The sequence below is a fragment of the Podarcis muralis genome, chromosome 4 (genome assembly GCF_964188315.1).
Source record: "Podarcis muralis chromosome 4, rPodMur119.hap1.1, whole genome shotgun sequence".
Taxonomy (NCBI): Eukaryota; Metazoa; Chordata; class Lepidosauria; order Squamata; family Lacertidae; genus Podarcis; species Podarcis muralis.
The window spans coordinates 2,399,635-2,415,815 of NC_135658.1; the positions used below are offsets into that span (position 1 = coordinate 2,399,635).

Here is a 16,181-nt window from a genome sequence, read left to right on the forward strand (position 1 = left end):
ACCTGGAGTTCCTGCAGGTGCCGGGAACGACTCCCATGCTCCCCGTAAGCTCTAAAAAAGAGGGCTGAGTGAGAGCGGGGTTGGAGACGGTGGCACTAGGGAAACAATTCGCTTCCTTCAAAGCGTGAAGCTCCGAGTCCTGCGATCGTGAGCAGCCAATTCCTCCAAGGGAAATTTTTTTTGGGGACTATCCCTCTTGGAAATCGTGAGTAAAACGATTTCATTTGGAACTTTGAATTGGGAAGGAAAGGGATTTAAAAACAGAGGTCGATCCCTTTCACTGAAGTAAAAACGAAAGCAGCTAACGTTACCAAAAGCCGCAACTTTAGTCTCATCTTTTAGAAACTTTCAAGTCTTTCCTATATCCCCCTTTCTAGCAGGGGGAAGGGGGGCGAAAGACAAAAAATAAATTTCCCTGCAGAAAAAATAGGGATTTTTCCTGAACTGTTGTATCTTCTTTGTGGAAGCAGACCTCCCGGGTGAGGGGAGGCTAGACTCCATTGTGACGCAACAAAGGGAACGGAAGCTTTCAACTTTCGTTTTCCACTTTGGAAAAATACAAAGTAACCACAGCCGCCAGAGCTCAACAAATACCTGGAACTCTGCAACTAAGTTAAAGACTTGAAAAAAACTTTTGGGGACTTGTTTAAAGGAGAAAATAAAGACTTGTACTTATATTTACTAGATTGAAAGACTGTGGTGAGGAAAGACTCTTACTCTGGAGTGGGGATTTTTGCAGCTGGGAAACAGTCTGCTTATCCTATTGTCTCCCTCTTTTGACTGTAGCTGACCTTGGGGGGGGAATAAAACTATGGATGGGGGTGACAAAGGAGACAAGACAGAAAAGTCAGAGAGACTGGAAAGAACAAAAATTAAACCAAGAAGAGAATCTAGAACACCAACATTTGAAGAATCAGTAATGCAACTTCTTCAGGAAATTAAAACAGAAGTAAGAGGGAATCAAAAAACCATTCAAGACTTGAGGAGTGACTTTTCTGAACTGAAAGAAGATTTGAAGACAGTGAGGTCCAACATTACCTCACATGAGGAAAGAATTACACAACTGGAAACGGTAAAAATTCAGGATTTAGAGACTGTCCAGCAGCAGGCGTTAAATTTGATTGCGTTTTTGGAATTAAAGAAGAAGGAGGCTCATCTGAGACTGAGGGGAGTGGTCCAGAAGGAACAGGATAACTTGAAGGGTTGGCTCATTGAGGAATTTTCAACTTACTGGGAGATCTCAAAAGAAGAATTGAATTTGTGGATTGATAAAGCATATAGATTTGGTCCTAAAAAGGATTCTAAAATCACACATGACTGTATGGTGATTTTTAAAACAAAGGAACAAAGAGGCATGATATTGGGACATCACTATAAAAAAAGTTTAAAGATAGATGGGAAAGCGGTGATCTTGTTCAAAGAGGTCCCACGACATTTTTTATCTTTGAGAAGTAATTATTCAGATCTGGCAACTGCTCTAAGGAAGAAAAATATCTTCTTCAGGTGAGAATTCCCAGAGGGTCTTTCCTTCAAATTTCAAGGGAGGAAACAGAGAATCAGAACTGTAGGAGAGGAGAGATTTCTGGAGAAAAACACAAAAGAGCTCAGTTTGGAAAGTTCTCCTTCTCTGGCTGTACGGGCTGAAGGACCCTAAAAAATTAAGATGTCTTTAAGAATTTACTCCTGGAATGTTAATGGCTTAAATTCCCTGGAAAAAAGAGGCCGAGTTTTCCATACCTTGGCAAGAAACAATTTGGATATAATTTGTTTACAAGAAACCCATGTTACTAGACTACATAGAAAAATTTTACAGAATAAAAAACTCAGACAGGACTTTATTTCATCAGACAAGGTAAAAAAAAGAGGAGTGGTGTTTTATATTAAAGAAAAATGGAACCCCAAGCTTTTGTTTAAGGACAAGGAAGGGAGATACATTGTGGTTGAAATTACAGCACAAGGCGACAAATATCTTTTATTGGGAATTTATGCACCAAATGATGGAAAAGTGGACTTTTTTAGGAACTTGGACTTGAAGCTCAATGAATATTTGGATTACAAAACAATATTGATGGGAGATTTGAATGGAGTAGTCTCCACATTAATGGACAAATCACAAGAACAAAAAGTACAAAATGCAGGCAGACTTCCAAAACTGTTTTTTGAGATGGTGGATAAATATGACCTGTCAGATATATGGAGACCACGAAATCCGACTGAGAAAGATTACACATTTTTCTCAAATTCCTCCCAAACATTTTCAAGAACCAATTATTTATGGATTACCAGAGATTTAACTCCAAGGGTATCAAAAATTCAAATATGTCCTAGGACATGCTCTGATCATAATGTAGTGTTATTGGAAATGAAATTGTATCTGCAGGCTTCCTTCAGATGGAGGATGAATGATGGGTTGTTGAGGAACGATTTGGTGGTGGGAAAGGCCCAAAAGACTCTAAAAGATTACTTTGAATTAAATATAAATACAGAGGTAGAAGCAAGAGTCATTTGGGATGCTAGTAAAGCTGTTATGGGAGGTTTCCTCATACAACCAAATGCTATAAAGAAAAGGATACAAAAGGAAAAAAGAAAAAAATTCTTTCTCAAATAAAAGAGAAAGAAAAGAATTTAAGATCAAAGCCTAAAAGCCAACAGATACAAAAACACATTAAAGCTTTGCAGACTCAATTTTCTCAAATTATAAATCAAGAAATAGAATGGAAAATAAAATTAATGGAACAGAGAAATTTTGAATCTGCAAATAAATGTGGAATATTGCTGGCTTGGCAATTAAAAAAGAGACAGAAACAAAACACGATCACAAATATTGTAATGGAGGGAAAATCTGTGGAAAACCCTAGGGATATTAGAAAATGTTTTCAGAAATATTTTAAACAACTGTATAAAAAAGGTAAAGAGGATAAAGATAAAATTGAGCAATTTCTTAGAACAAATGAAATGCAGAAAATTCCTGGAGATAAAAGATCACTACTGTAATGGTTCTAGGGGTTGCTCGTGCGTAAGCCTGTTCCAACACCTGGCTGGGTTGCCTGAGTGAACCTTTCCTGTCCGGACAGCCACTCACTCGTGGCTGTCTCAATCGCTGGCAGAATCCGTCAGTGGGCGTTTCTTAAACTTCTTCCAGCAAAGAAGTTCTTTGACGCCCAGTCATCTCCTACTTTCCCTGTGCGGAAGCCTTCTGCGCAAGGAGGGTGTAGGCAGCGGAGGGCCCTTCCTCCCCCCGCTGGTCCCCGGCAAGGAGTCACAGGACCGCCTCGCCGATTCCCCCATTTGCCCCCCTTCTCCACTGGAGCTACGCTGATTCCCTTCCCCAGAAGATGGGCTGCCTCTCCCAATCCTGGGACGCTCTCTGGGATCCCCTCGGAGCTTGCTCTCTCCCTCCGGCACTGATGGCAGTTCCCTGACAACTACCCTGACAACTACCCAATGACATGATTACAAGACAGGAGGTAGAGATAGCAATAAGTCAGATGCCATTGGGCAAAGCCTCGGGACCAGATGGATTATCTGCCAAATATTATAAAACTTTTAAAGATTGGTTAATTCAACCTTTGGCAGAGATATGTAATAAGATACTGAGAGGGGAGAGGGCTCCTGAAACCTGGAGAGACACATATATAACCTTGATACCAAAATCTGAACAAGATAGATGAGATGTAAAGAATTATAGACCAATTTCATTACTTAATGTGGATTATAAAATATTCGCAAATATTCTGGCTAATAGATTGAAAAAGTCTTAACAGAATATATATGTCAGGGCCGCCTCAGGTCCCAGCTCACAAGAGACCAACGCCAAGTCCACTTTATTTACAAAAGTCTTTATTGAAGTACATTGTTTGCTCCACATCCGAGGCGCGCAGCCCCACGTCTGTTACGCTTAGACCTCTGAAGTCCCCTCTGAATCAGTCCCGCCTCTACACCAGTTTAAGAGGCTTGTGCTGGTCCACCTCTTCCTGTCCTTCCTTTTCCGCAGGGTCTTTCTGCCCCCCTGGGTTTCTCCCCTCCTGGATTCCCCTGACGCTGAATCCCCAGACAACTGCTCCCCCCTCCTCCGTGCTTTGGGACCAGGCTCCTCCTCCGGGCTCTCTGCCTTTCCGCGCGCCTCCACATTTGAACTTGGCGCGCGTTCGCTACCTCTGACCTTCCTCTTGACAGTTACACTACTCCCTGTACTACTCTCCGCCCCTTCCGGCAGGACGTCTTGCCCCGATCTCCTTCCCCTCTCTGCTTCCTGCTCTGCTTCGCCTGTCACACTGGGAACTCCACCCCCTTCACTCCGTTCCGGCGGGGAAGCCGGCCCCGATCTCCAACTCCCACTCGGGGTTCCCCTGCTGCTCCCCTGCTCCTGACGAGTCCCCCCTGTAACTCCCCTTGGCCTGACCACGGGCGCCCCCTTTTGGGAATCCTCCGATTCACTTGAAAGACTCATGGAAACCCTCAAGTCATTGTCATCCTCTTCCTCCTCGTTCCGGGATTCTTCCCCCTCGCTCTCAGTCTCCTCCCTCATCTGTGCCTCTCTCCCTGAACCCCTGACAATATACATAAAGACCAGGCAGGTTTCCTGCCTGGAAGACATAAGACAATATTAGAAATATAGTGGATATTTGGAGCAATAATTGACTCAGTGGAATCCTTTCCAAAAGACTGGGCTCCGAGCCCTGGCTCCCAGGGGCTTTATACCTTGAGTACATACATCACAGATATGACATAATCAGATACATCGCAAACGGCAGCAAAAAATAAGCTAATAAGCGCATGCAAGCCTCTCTCCTGGCCATGTAAAGAATTTCCTCCCAACTTCTGCTTTTTAGTTTGAACATGCAGTCTTAACCTTTCCCCCAGATTTATTGCAAGAAATAGAAACTTAAGGCAAAAAGGAACTTTGGCTGTTGAGCTCCTACGCGGCCATCTGCTACAAGGGACATTCTGCGGTTTAGCATCTTCCTGTTTCACCACCCAGACCCTGTCTGGAGAAGGAGGGGAAATGTGTCAGCACATCAAATTTATTGCTTCCCCCTTCTTGTTCAGTGAGATAGGGAGAGAACAAGGAGGTACTGGGACAATGTTCATTTCCGATTTCTCAGATCTAAGCAATTTGCTATTAAGCTAAGCAGAAGCTTTCACGATTCAAACATGGATTATACAGTGGTGCCTCGCAAGACGAAATTAATTCGTTCCGCAAGTCTCTTCGTCTTGCGGTTTTTTCGTCTTGCGATGCACGGTTTCCCATAGGAATGCATTGAAAATCAATTAATGCGTTCCTAGGGAAACCGCCTTCAGACCAGGTCCGGGGACAGTCTGTCCCCCGACCTCTTCTGAAGGCTGGGGGGGGGGACAAGGGCTTTTCTTCCCACTGCCAGCCTTCAGAAGGCTGTTCTGAAGGCTGGCGGTGGGAAGAAAAGCCCTTCTTCCCACCTCCCGCCCCGCAAGCTCCGGGGACAGGAGGGCTTTGCTGCCGACCGCCAGCATTTTAAAAGCCCCTGCTGTCCCGGGGCGATTTTAAAATGCTGGCGGGCGGGAGCGAAGTCTCCGCTGCCCCGAGGAGATTTTAAAATGCTGGGGGTCGGCAGCGAACGCTTCGCTCCCGCCCGCCAGCATTTTAAGATCGCCCGGGGCAGCGGAGAAGTCTCCGCTGTCCCGGGAAGGCAGGCGGGGGGAGCAAAGACTTTTGCCCCCGCCTGCCTTCAGAAGAGGTCCAGGACCTCGTTCCCGCCCCCCCGCCCCGCTTCGGAGCAGCGTTCCGAAGCGGGGCGGCTGGGGCAGGTGTTCCCGCCCCCCCGCCCCGCTTCGGAGCAGCGTTCCGAAGCGGGGCGGCTGGGGCAGGTGTTCCCGCCCCCCCGCCCCGCTTCGGAGCAGCGTTCCGAAGCGGGGCGGCTGGGGCAGGTGTTCCCGCCCCCCCGCCCCGCTTCGGGGCAGCGTTCCGAAGCGGGGCGGCTGGGGCAGGTGTTCCCGCCCCCCCGCCCCGCTTCGGGGCAGCGTTCCGAAGAGGGGCGGCTGGGGCAGGTGTTCCCGCCCCCCCTCCCCGCTTCGGGGCAGCGTTCCGAAGCGGGGCGGCTGGGGCAGGTGTTCCCGCCCCCCCGCCCCGCTTCGGAGCAGCGTTCCGAAGCGGGGCGGCTGGGGCAGGTGTTCCCGCCCCCCCGCCCCGCTTCGGAGCAGCGTTCCGAAGCGGGGCGGCTGGGGCAGGTGTTCCCGCCCCCCGCCCCGCTTCGGGGCAGCGTTCCGAAGCGGGGCGGCTGGGGCAGGTGTTCCCGCCCCCCCGCCCCGCTTCGGAGCAGCGTTCCGAAGCGGGGCGGCTGGGGCAGGTGTTCCCGCCCCCCCGCCCCGCTTCGGAGCAGCGTTCCGAAGCGGGGCGGCGGGGGCAGGTGTTCCCGCCCCCCCCGCCCCGCTTCGGAGCAGCGTTCCGAAGCGGGGCGGCTGGGGCAGGTGTTCCCGCCCCCCCGCCCCGCTTCGGAGCACCGGGAGAAGCGATCTCCCCGCAGCCCCTTGCTTCAAAAGAGAAGACCCGCTGTCCCCTGGGCAAGCTTCGTTTTGCGAAGCAAGCCCATAGGGAAATTCGTCTTGCGAGGCAACTCGAAAACGAAAAAACCTTTCGTTTTGCGAGTTTTTCATCTCGCGAGGCGTTCGTCTTGCGGGGTACCACTGTAAAATCATTGTAGAAATATCTGGATATATATGAATATATATGAATATATTGATAACTGATAACTGATTGTATGGATAACTGATTATATGAAAAGCATAAGGGTAAAATTCCTCCAGGTCCTGCTTCAAAAGGAACCAGGCAAGGGTGCTCACTTTCCCCTCTACTATTTATTTTGTTCCTGGAGTTATTGCTGAATATGTTGAGGAAAGAAGAGAAAGTGAAGGGCATTGTGGTAGGATCTAAGCAGTATAAATTAAAAGCCTTTGCAGACAACTTGGTTTTAACTTTACAGGATCCAGAGGCCAGTGTAATGAAAGCACTGGAGATGATACAGGAGTACGAGCAGCTGGCAGGTTTTAAATTGAACAAGAGCAAAACTAAAGTATTAGAAAAGAATCTAGATAAAGATGAAAGAAAAACCCTTATTGGAAAAACAGGCCTGGTATTCACAAAGAAGGTTAAATATTTGGGTGTGAACTTAACAGCGAAAAATTTGAATTTGTACAAAGATAACTATGAGAAAGTCTGGAATGAAGTAAAAAGAGACTAGGAGGTATGATCAAATTAAAAATTTTCACTTATGGGTCAAATATCGGTGGTAAAGATGAATGTATTGCCGAAAATGTTGTTTTTGTTTCAAACTTTACCTATCATTGATAATGTTAAATGTTTTCAAGAATGGCAGAAGGCCTTGTCTAAATTTATCTGGCAGGAGAAAAAACCGAGAATTAAGTATAAATTACTTACGGACACAAAAGAAAGAGGAGGTTTTTCCCTGCCTGATTTGAAGATATATTTTGAAGCTGCGGCCTTCTGCTGGATTAAAGATTGGATTAAATTAGAAAATGAAGATATTTTGGATTTAGAGGGACTGGATAATAGGTTTGGATGGCATGCATATCTTTGGTATGATAAAATAAAGGCCCATAGTGGCTTTAAGAACCATATAATCAGGAAGGCGCTTATAAAACTCAAATATATATATATCCAAAATGTATAATTTATTATTAGAATGGGAATTAAAGGATGAAGAAGTAAAAGAAGTTATGATTAAATGGGCATGTGATATAGGATATGTAATTCGGCTGGACCAATGGGAGAAATTATGGAAATATGATATTAGATTCACGTCATGTTATACAATAAGAGAAAATTTTATGAAAATGGTGTACCAATGGTATTTAACTCCGGTAAAATTGGCTAAAATTTACAAATAAAAATTGAATACCTGTTGGAGATGTAAAAAAGAAATAGGAACAATGTTTCACATGTGGTGGGAATGCCGACCTGTTAAACAATTCTGGAATGAAATCTATGAAGAACTCAAAAAGATGTTTAAAATATCTTTTAGTAAAAAACCGGAGGCATTCCTTTTAGGTTTAATTACAAATGATATCCCTGAAAATCGAAGGAAAGTATTCCTTTATGCAACAACAGCTGCCAGGATGCTTATAGCTAAAAACTGGAAAGGCAGAAAAATTCCATCAGTGAAAGATTGGCAAATTAAATTTTGTGAATACATAAATCTGGCAAGACTCACAGCTTACATAAGGGGACAATCGGACCAGAAATTATTAAAAGAATGGGGTTGTGCTAAAGGCTATATGAAAAAACATTGTTCTGGAGTTAGTATATTGGTATGTAATGAATGATGCTTTACAGGGTTAAAGAATAAGAAAGATGGTGTAAAAAAGCACAAAGATGGAAGTAATTTAATTAGACACAACAGTAAGAGTAAATTTTTTGAGGTCTTAGAACAAAGGAAGGAAGTCAATTTGTGTTTATGTACGTAATGATATGGTTTTGTTCTGTAGATGTGTGCTGTTTTGTTTTCGTTTCGTTTCGTTTCCTTTGCTCCCCCCCTTTCCTTTTCTGTTTTTTTCCCCCTATATGTTCCCGGGATTCTTGTCTGGATAGTATTATTTTGGATTCAATGTTTGTAATTTTTGTTATGATTCTGCATTGAAAATAAAAAAACTCAAAAAAAATATCAGGAAGGCGCTTTATAATGTATGGATTAGATATCAGGATATTTTGGTAAGAAAAACACCCAAATGGATGCCATCAATGGAAGCTCAGGCACAAAAAAAGTTAAATATGGAGAATAAGTGGTTGAGATATTCAGATTTATTCATAGAGGATGCTGAGAGATTTAAATTAAAACCATTTGAACAAATTAAAGATAAAGTGAATTGGCTTCAATATTGCCAAATTAATGAACTATTTAAGATTGATACCCAGCTTTTCAACCAGGCCTTTGGCTGATTGACATCTAATGCCCTTTAAAAATGTGCCAGGGACGGGGGTTACAGATGTTTATTTTCTATTTTTATATTGTACTTTTATGTTGTAACTGTCCTGAGACCTGTGGGTGTAGAGAATAGGAGCCTTCTCTTAGAGGCCTGGGGGTCTTTGCTCCCCCCATTAAAATATTTGAGGGGGCCACCCCCCAGATGAAATGCTAGAAGTGTTCTCCAAGTCAAGGGGAGCTGCTGGAAATTGAACTACGGGCTCAAAATTTTACTTTTTTAAAAAAGTCACTGCCATTATAGGCATTGTCATTCAAATGGTGTGCATGCATCATGTGATTGATTGTGCAATGTGGGCTTTACCTGGCCCCCCCACCAATATTTTATTCTAGTTGGCACCTCTGGATCGAGTGGTATACAAAATAAATAAATAAATCGCCTTTCTTTGCACATGTTCCAGCTTGTCAATATCCTTACTTCTTATCATTTTTAAAATTGATGTGCCCTTCATCTGAAGATTTCACAACACAAACAGACAGGTTGAAAGCATGGCTTTCCCAAAAACAAGTCAAGCCAGAGAAATCTCTCCTCCCCTTTTTTTGGATGGAGTTACAAACTTTGTTGCTCAGGGGACAGCTGTTGAAATAGTGCAGCATGATTTCAGTAAGGCTTTTGACAAAGTCCCCTGTGATATTTATGTGAGGAAGCTGGTAAAAGGAGGCTGAATGAGGTAACTGTTAGGTGGATTGGACTGACCGATCCCAAAGAGGACTCCTTCATGGTTCCTCATCATCCTGGGGAAAAGTGACAAGAGGGGTGCTGCAGGGTTCTGTCCTGGGCCTGTTGTTGTTCAACGTCTTTATAAATGACTTGGATGAAGGGACTGAGGGGATGCTCCTCACATTTGCAGACGACACCAAATGGGGAGCGGAGGCCAATGTGGCAGAAGGCAGAATCAGATCAAGGGCAGGAATAGTACCACTTTCTTCTCCCTTGGTCAGGCCCCAGCTAGAATACTGTGTTCAGTTCTGGGCACCACAATTTACCGTATTTTTCGCTCGATAACACGCACCTGACCATAACACACACATGTTTTTAGAGGAGGAAAACAAGGGGGGGGGATTCTGAATGAAACAGCGGGTGTATGATTTTTGTGCTTCATGCTGTGGCCACAGACATGTGATTTGACGGTGAGTTTGGGGTAGCCCAATGCAAAAATCCTGAGAATCCATGTGGATCTGTGCTTTGTAACCACGTTTTTGCACCATTGCAGCCCCAGGCAACAGTGGGTGTGTGATTTTTATGGTGCAGGCTGTAGCCATGGACATGTAATGTGATCTGATGTTGAATTTGGGGTGACCCTATGCAAAGATCCTGAGGATCCATGTGGATCCGTGCTTTGTAACCACGTTTTAAGTGGGGAGGGAAGGGAAAACATAGAAGGGACAAGGAGCACCGAGAGGGGTGTGCGGAGAAGCAGCTGGCTAAGAATGCAGGAGGGGGGTTTTACCGGAGGGAGGAAAGGAAGGCAAAAGTTCACCCACCCACCCAAGCCAGCCAGCGCGCTCTCTCTCTCTCTCTCCCATCTGCATGTTGCCTGCGAGTCCCTAGACGCAGCAGCAGCACTGGAGCACATTATGGTAGAAGGAAGGACGCTCTGCTTTCCCCTCTGCTTGCCTGGAGGGGAGGGGTTTTCTCTGCTCTTTGTTCCGTTTGAGCAAACACAGTAACGAAACAGAAGGGGGTGGGCAGTAAGACCCTGAGGCAGAATGCAGGAAAGCAACAGCTTTCTCTCTCGGGAGGCTCGAACGCAGAGAATGAAGATAAACTGGTAAAATAAGGGGGCTGGGTTAAAGCTAAAGGGAAAACCTTAAGGATCCCTCAAGAACAAGGCAGGGGTTCAGGGCTCCCAAAAACGAGCTGCAGCCTTAGAAAGGAAAAATGGGGCTTTCGGAGGTGGTTTTTACTGCCCCGCTGCTTCCAATTTTTTAAAAGGCAAATTGCAGGAGAAGATGCAGCAGTCAGTCACTCTCTCACTCCCTCCAAGCACCCATGCTAGCGTACAAACACACAGGCAACCACACACTCACAAAGCACACACACTAGCAAACACACAGTCACGCTGCACACACAATCAAGCGATCAGAGTGGCCAAACCTCCTAGCAAGCACTTCCCTGGCTTCTGCTGACCGCAACGAAGACGACCCTCAAAGAAAATGTGTGATGCACTCGGGCCAGTCGGCTCCAGGGACCACACATTCGCTCAATAACACGCATAGACATTTCCCCTTACTTTTTAAGAGAAAAAATCTGCGTGTTATAGAGGGGAAAATACGGTAAGTATCTTAAATTTTGTTCGCCTGGGGAAATCAAGAAGGTTGGGCTACACATTCTATATTCCCTTTATAACAGGTGGCAAATGTTTATTGAATACATATATTGTCAAGACTGTTGCAGGAATCCACCCAGCACTCGCGAGAAAATGTGGCATGATCTTTTAAAATAATCAAATGAAACGTCTGCAATTTCATCAGGACATGTTATTTGTTGTTTACTGTTGTAACTATTGCTTTCTCAAAATTTATCTCTGTACCATGAAAATAAATAAAAACAATGATTTTTAAAGGAGGTGGGGAATCATGTGTGCTATTCCACATTAATCTGCTTGCATGTGTTGAGTGTTATTTGGAGTAATTTCACATTATGTGTTTCTGTGTGTTCAGCACACATGATTGCAGGTGAGACTGAATAAAAGACTTCCTAGGAAATTCCCTTTGACTGCTTCTGTATTGTTTCAAATGTGACTTCACTTCCCGTTCTTCCCAGGCACTAATTGGCCAGCAGAAGCAGCAGGCCCCTTGATTTCTAGCCGCCCTCTGATAAGGACAGTAAAAGGTAGTTCCAGCTTGAGCTAAGCTGTGGAATGAACTCAGTCCCTGAGTTACGTAGAGGGAATGGGAAAAGCTGCTTTTCGACAGAGTGAGCGTAGTTGCTGGGATCTTTTTTCATGTAGAAAATACTGTCTCGGTAACTCCCCCCCCCCCCAGGTCCAGTAATTGCTCCCGTCTCTTTTTAATTTCCCTCTATACTGACTCTTCTACATCCCACCACTGTGTGTGTGTGTTTGCTTGCCAATTCAGGAAAGTTTATAAGGCACTTGCAATGTATTTTAGGTCCCTCGTTGTTGTAACCAGTTTGAGACTCGTTTTGAGGAAAGTACAAAGTTGCCATTCTTGTAAGTAAATATTAGCACCTTCGAAGACTGCAGTCTATGAAAGCTCATACCATAAGAAACATGTTCCAGGCATGCTTACATTCTGGTATGCACAAAGCACTGCGGCTTCAGTAACATGCTTCAAAACACTTTTACCGTAACAGACTTAATAGGGCCTCTGGAGATTTTTGTATGTACTTTACTATTTAAGAACGAAATAAAGAAAGCAAAAACTTGTGTTCAGACGGAATTGAGTAATGTTTGTTGAATACTAGTGTAACAAGACATATTCTTCACAAAACCTAAAATATTTGACATGATACAATGTATCTGTAAAATTCAATTTTGTTTTGTTAACTTTATAGTTTTCTGGCACCCACCCTTTGGAATTCCCTCCCCTTATTAAACATTAGACAGGTGACACCCCTCTTGTCTTTTTGGTGCCTACTAAAGACCCTTCTCTTCCAACAAGACTTTCAAGTGGATGGATCCAGCTCTCTGTCTTGGCTTCTTTGCTCTTTGGGGCTGGAGGGGGAATGAATTTTATCCCCTTTATTCCCCCCCTAAAAACTAGGTGCGCCCTATGGTCCAGTGCACCCTATGGAGCGAAAAATACGGTAAGTCGTGGAAGCCAGCTGTCTTGTGAATCGTTGACCTGGCATTGGACAGCAGCACCTTCAGGTCATGTGGGTCTCCCTTGCTGATTCCAGTATCCTTCCAGTATCCACCAGACCCAGAGGCAGGGATAGTCCTCAAAGAACGACTAGACTAAACCTGCCTCCTCTGTAATGACATGGTCTGGTCTTAGCATAACTCCTCCTCCTACCAGTGATCACTGAGATCGGTTGTCCCAGTGCAACCCACCTGTGGAACTTGCCCCAGCCATTCTGTTGGATGGGGTCCACTCCCTGGCAGCGCTGGCCCTCTCCCCTTAAGAACCAAATACAAACTATACAATAAGTCAGTAGAAACTAAGTTAAAAAACAAGAACAATACACAACAACTTACATTTATACTGAAACGAAACCCCAGCACCAACTAAACATTTATCCCACCCCCAACAGAGGAAAAACCCAACACCCAACATTGAAAGCGCCACAGATTAAAAACTATTTTAAAAGATTTGCCCCAGCCCCAGAGTTTCTTCCAGTGAGTCTGGGCTCCCCAGGACTCAGAGCAGGGCAATGTCCCTCCAGCCTCCAGCAGGGGGAGTCTGGTCCTCGCCCCCCCCCCCAGTCCAGGTGGGAAAGGGCCTTGCAGGGAGCAGGTCTTCCTTCCAGCACTCAGGGCAGCAGCAGCAGCAGCAGCCGTGGAGATTTGAAAAGATGTTAAAATGTCTCTGAGATCTCTTGATGAAGGGAGGGAGATGCTCAGAGTCCAGCCAAGAGCCTCACCCCAAAAGGGTATCTGGGCATTGGCGTAGCCGGGGGGGGGCAGCTGCCCCCCCCATATCCATTAAAAATGATAGAAATCTGAGGTTCTGCCAAGCGAGAGAGGGCTGAGCGGGGGGGGGGGGGGCGGCACTCGGCTTTGAAAGGGTTAAAGGAAACCGAGCTGCCTTCCTAGAGAGGACAGGAAGCAAGAGGGGGCCAGGTCCTCCAGAGCCAAGGCCCCTCCCTCCCCAGTCCTTTCCTTGCTTTGGGGTCTCTCCTGCCTCGCTCTCCCCTCCTGGGATCTGGTGAGTCTCCTCTCTCTCCCCCCAGAAGGTGCAGTGGGGAGACGGTGGGGGTCCCAAGGCTGCAGCAGGGGAGGAGGCCTGGGGGGGGGGGCTGATCTGCTCATGCAGGGGGGGACCCCAAGTCAGGGAGGGGAGGGTCCTGCCAGGGAGGGGCCAGGTCTGCCACGCTCTCCTTCCTGCAGATCAGAGGATCCCAAACTCATTTGACCCTCCGCCCCCCCCCTTCAGAAATGATCTCCCTTCTTTACACAAAGGAGTCCCTGGGACTTTAACTTTGAGTGACATCGCTCAGCCTCATTGCACAACAGAGGAAACGTGCCAATGGTTTTCCAAAGCTGGACGAGGAGGTGGACTAGCCCCCCCCAAAAAAATACTCACGGGGAGGGAGGAAGGAAGGAAGGAAAGGTGGGAGAGAGAGGCCAGGAATAAAGAGCGGGATCCCAGCCCAGAGTCTGGCTGCTGCATTGGGGACCAGTTTCCCAGTGTCTCCCAGGGCAGCTCCCCACGGAGGCCACTGCAGCCATTCCCTCGCACCCAAAGCAGGGCATCCCAGGACCACATCCTCTCTCTCCCAAAGGGGTTGTTGCTGGCAAAGCAGCCGGAAATGGGCGCTGCTACTCCCTGAGCCTCCAGGGACCTTGGCATCAATGGCTGTGCGTGTGTTAAGATATCTAATAGAATAATCATAATAAATAACCCACCTAAATTTCAAGGGAGGTGTCTTCGGCCCCGCCCACTTGGCCCTCAGGGGGTTGGACAGATACATACCTGGCCCTCAGAGCAAAGAAAAAGGGACCCCACCCCAGCAGTCTGTCTTGAGAGCAGCAGAGAGTCCAAGTGCAATAAAAGGAGACAGAAGCAGGGGAGTGGGGGTGGGGGTGGGGAGCAACTCCTGAGGACCCCCCGGGAGAGGACCCCCACTAGAGCCAAGAATCCATTTTTCAAAAGATACAAATGACTCCCTTGTCAGTCAGTTCTGACTTCATTCATTGACTGGAAGGCAGGAGCAACCAGCCTGATTCTTCTCCCAGAAATCCCTTCAGTTGCCTCCACATTTTGCATTGCAATCTTTCTTCTAGGAGGCCTAGAGGCTTCCTCCTCCTCCTCCTCCTCCTCCTCCTCCTCCTCCTCCTCCCCCCTCTTATTCTTCCCTCTTGCTTGCTCAGGGAACCTTTTTCTTCTACCAACCTACAAATTCTGAAAAAAACCAATGTATTTGCTTTGTAGGATTTCTAGCGCTTCTCATTCAGACAGACAGAGCTTGGCAGAATACCAAAGGGTTCCTTCCAATCTCTTAGAGGCTTCCTGAGAGCACAGATGGGTGAGCAAGACTCAGCTGGCCCTGGAGCAGGAGGAGGTGAAGCCAGCCAAACTAGGAGCAGTGGGGGATTCTGGGAAAACTCTGTGCAGAAGATCCTGGGTGAGGAGGACCCCCTCCGCTCAGAGGTGCAGATCCAGCAGGTGAGGCAGTTCTGCTGCCAGGAGGCCAAAGGACCCCGAGAGGTTTGCAGCCGACTCTACCACCTTGACCATCAGTGGCTGAAGCCAGAAAGGCACACGAAAGCTGAGATGCTGGACCTGGTGATCTTGGAGCAGTTCCTGGCTGTCCTTCCACCGGAGATGGAGAGCTGGGTAAGGGACTGTGGAGCGGAGACCAGTTCCCAGGCGGTGGCCCTGGCCGAAGGTTTTCTCCTGAGTCAGGCAGAGGAGAGGAAGCAGGTGAGAGAGACTTTCCTCTGGATACTGCCAAGGGGCTCCAAACAGGACGGAGAACATCCCATAATGCTCTATTGTTGGCCCATCCTTTTTCTGAGAAGGCATCCATGGAATGAGATCTCACACCCTTCAAGTCTTTGTCATTCTCTTTCTAGTATTTCTCCCCATTCTCTGTTTTGAATCCTTGTTTCTTTCTCAGGGAAAGGATCTCTTTGCAGAAATGGACCTGGATTCCTGTGAGGCAGAGAGGCCTCCGTTGGACACCAGAGAGAGGCCACTGGGTAAGGAGGAAGGTGGCTTTTCTCCATTTGGTCTCATTCTGTTGCTTTCCCAACTAATCTGTGGGTTGTTTTCATCTTGGTTTTTTTTTGGGGGGGGGACAGTTGGGACCAAGGGTCCAAAGGAAGTGTCAGGGAACTGGAGACAGAAAGGGAGGAGGGCCTGGGAAGAGACCTCCTTTGATCTTCAGAAGAGGGGTCAGAGGGGGGTGAATCTGAGAGGGAGGATGAACTTCCGAGGGCAAGCACCTCTCGGCATAGAGGAAGGAGGGGGGTTGGGCTTCGACGTTGGCTATTCTGGCCCCCAAAACGGAAGGAAGTTATTCAGGACAACTACCCACCATGATCGAGTCGCACTTTTGAACTGCTGTAAATAATGTCA

At 46.7% G+C, this 16,181-nt stretch overlaps 2 protein-coding genes across 2 annotated transcripts in view; one reads left to right on the plus strand and one right to left on the minus strand.

Moving 5' to 3' along the window:
* The window catches only part of LOC144327613 (uncharacterized), a 257,507-nt gene that overhangs the window by 231,274 nt on the left and 10,052 nt on the right, over positions 1-16,181 (plus strand).
* The window catches only part of LOC114589663 (uncharacterized), a 305,430-nt gene that overhangs the window by 137,369 nt on the left and 151,880 nt on the right, over positions 1-16,181 (minus strand). The window lies entirely within an intron of this gene.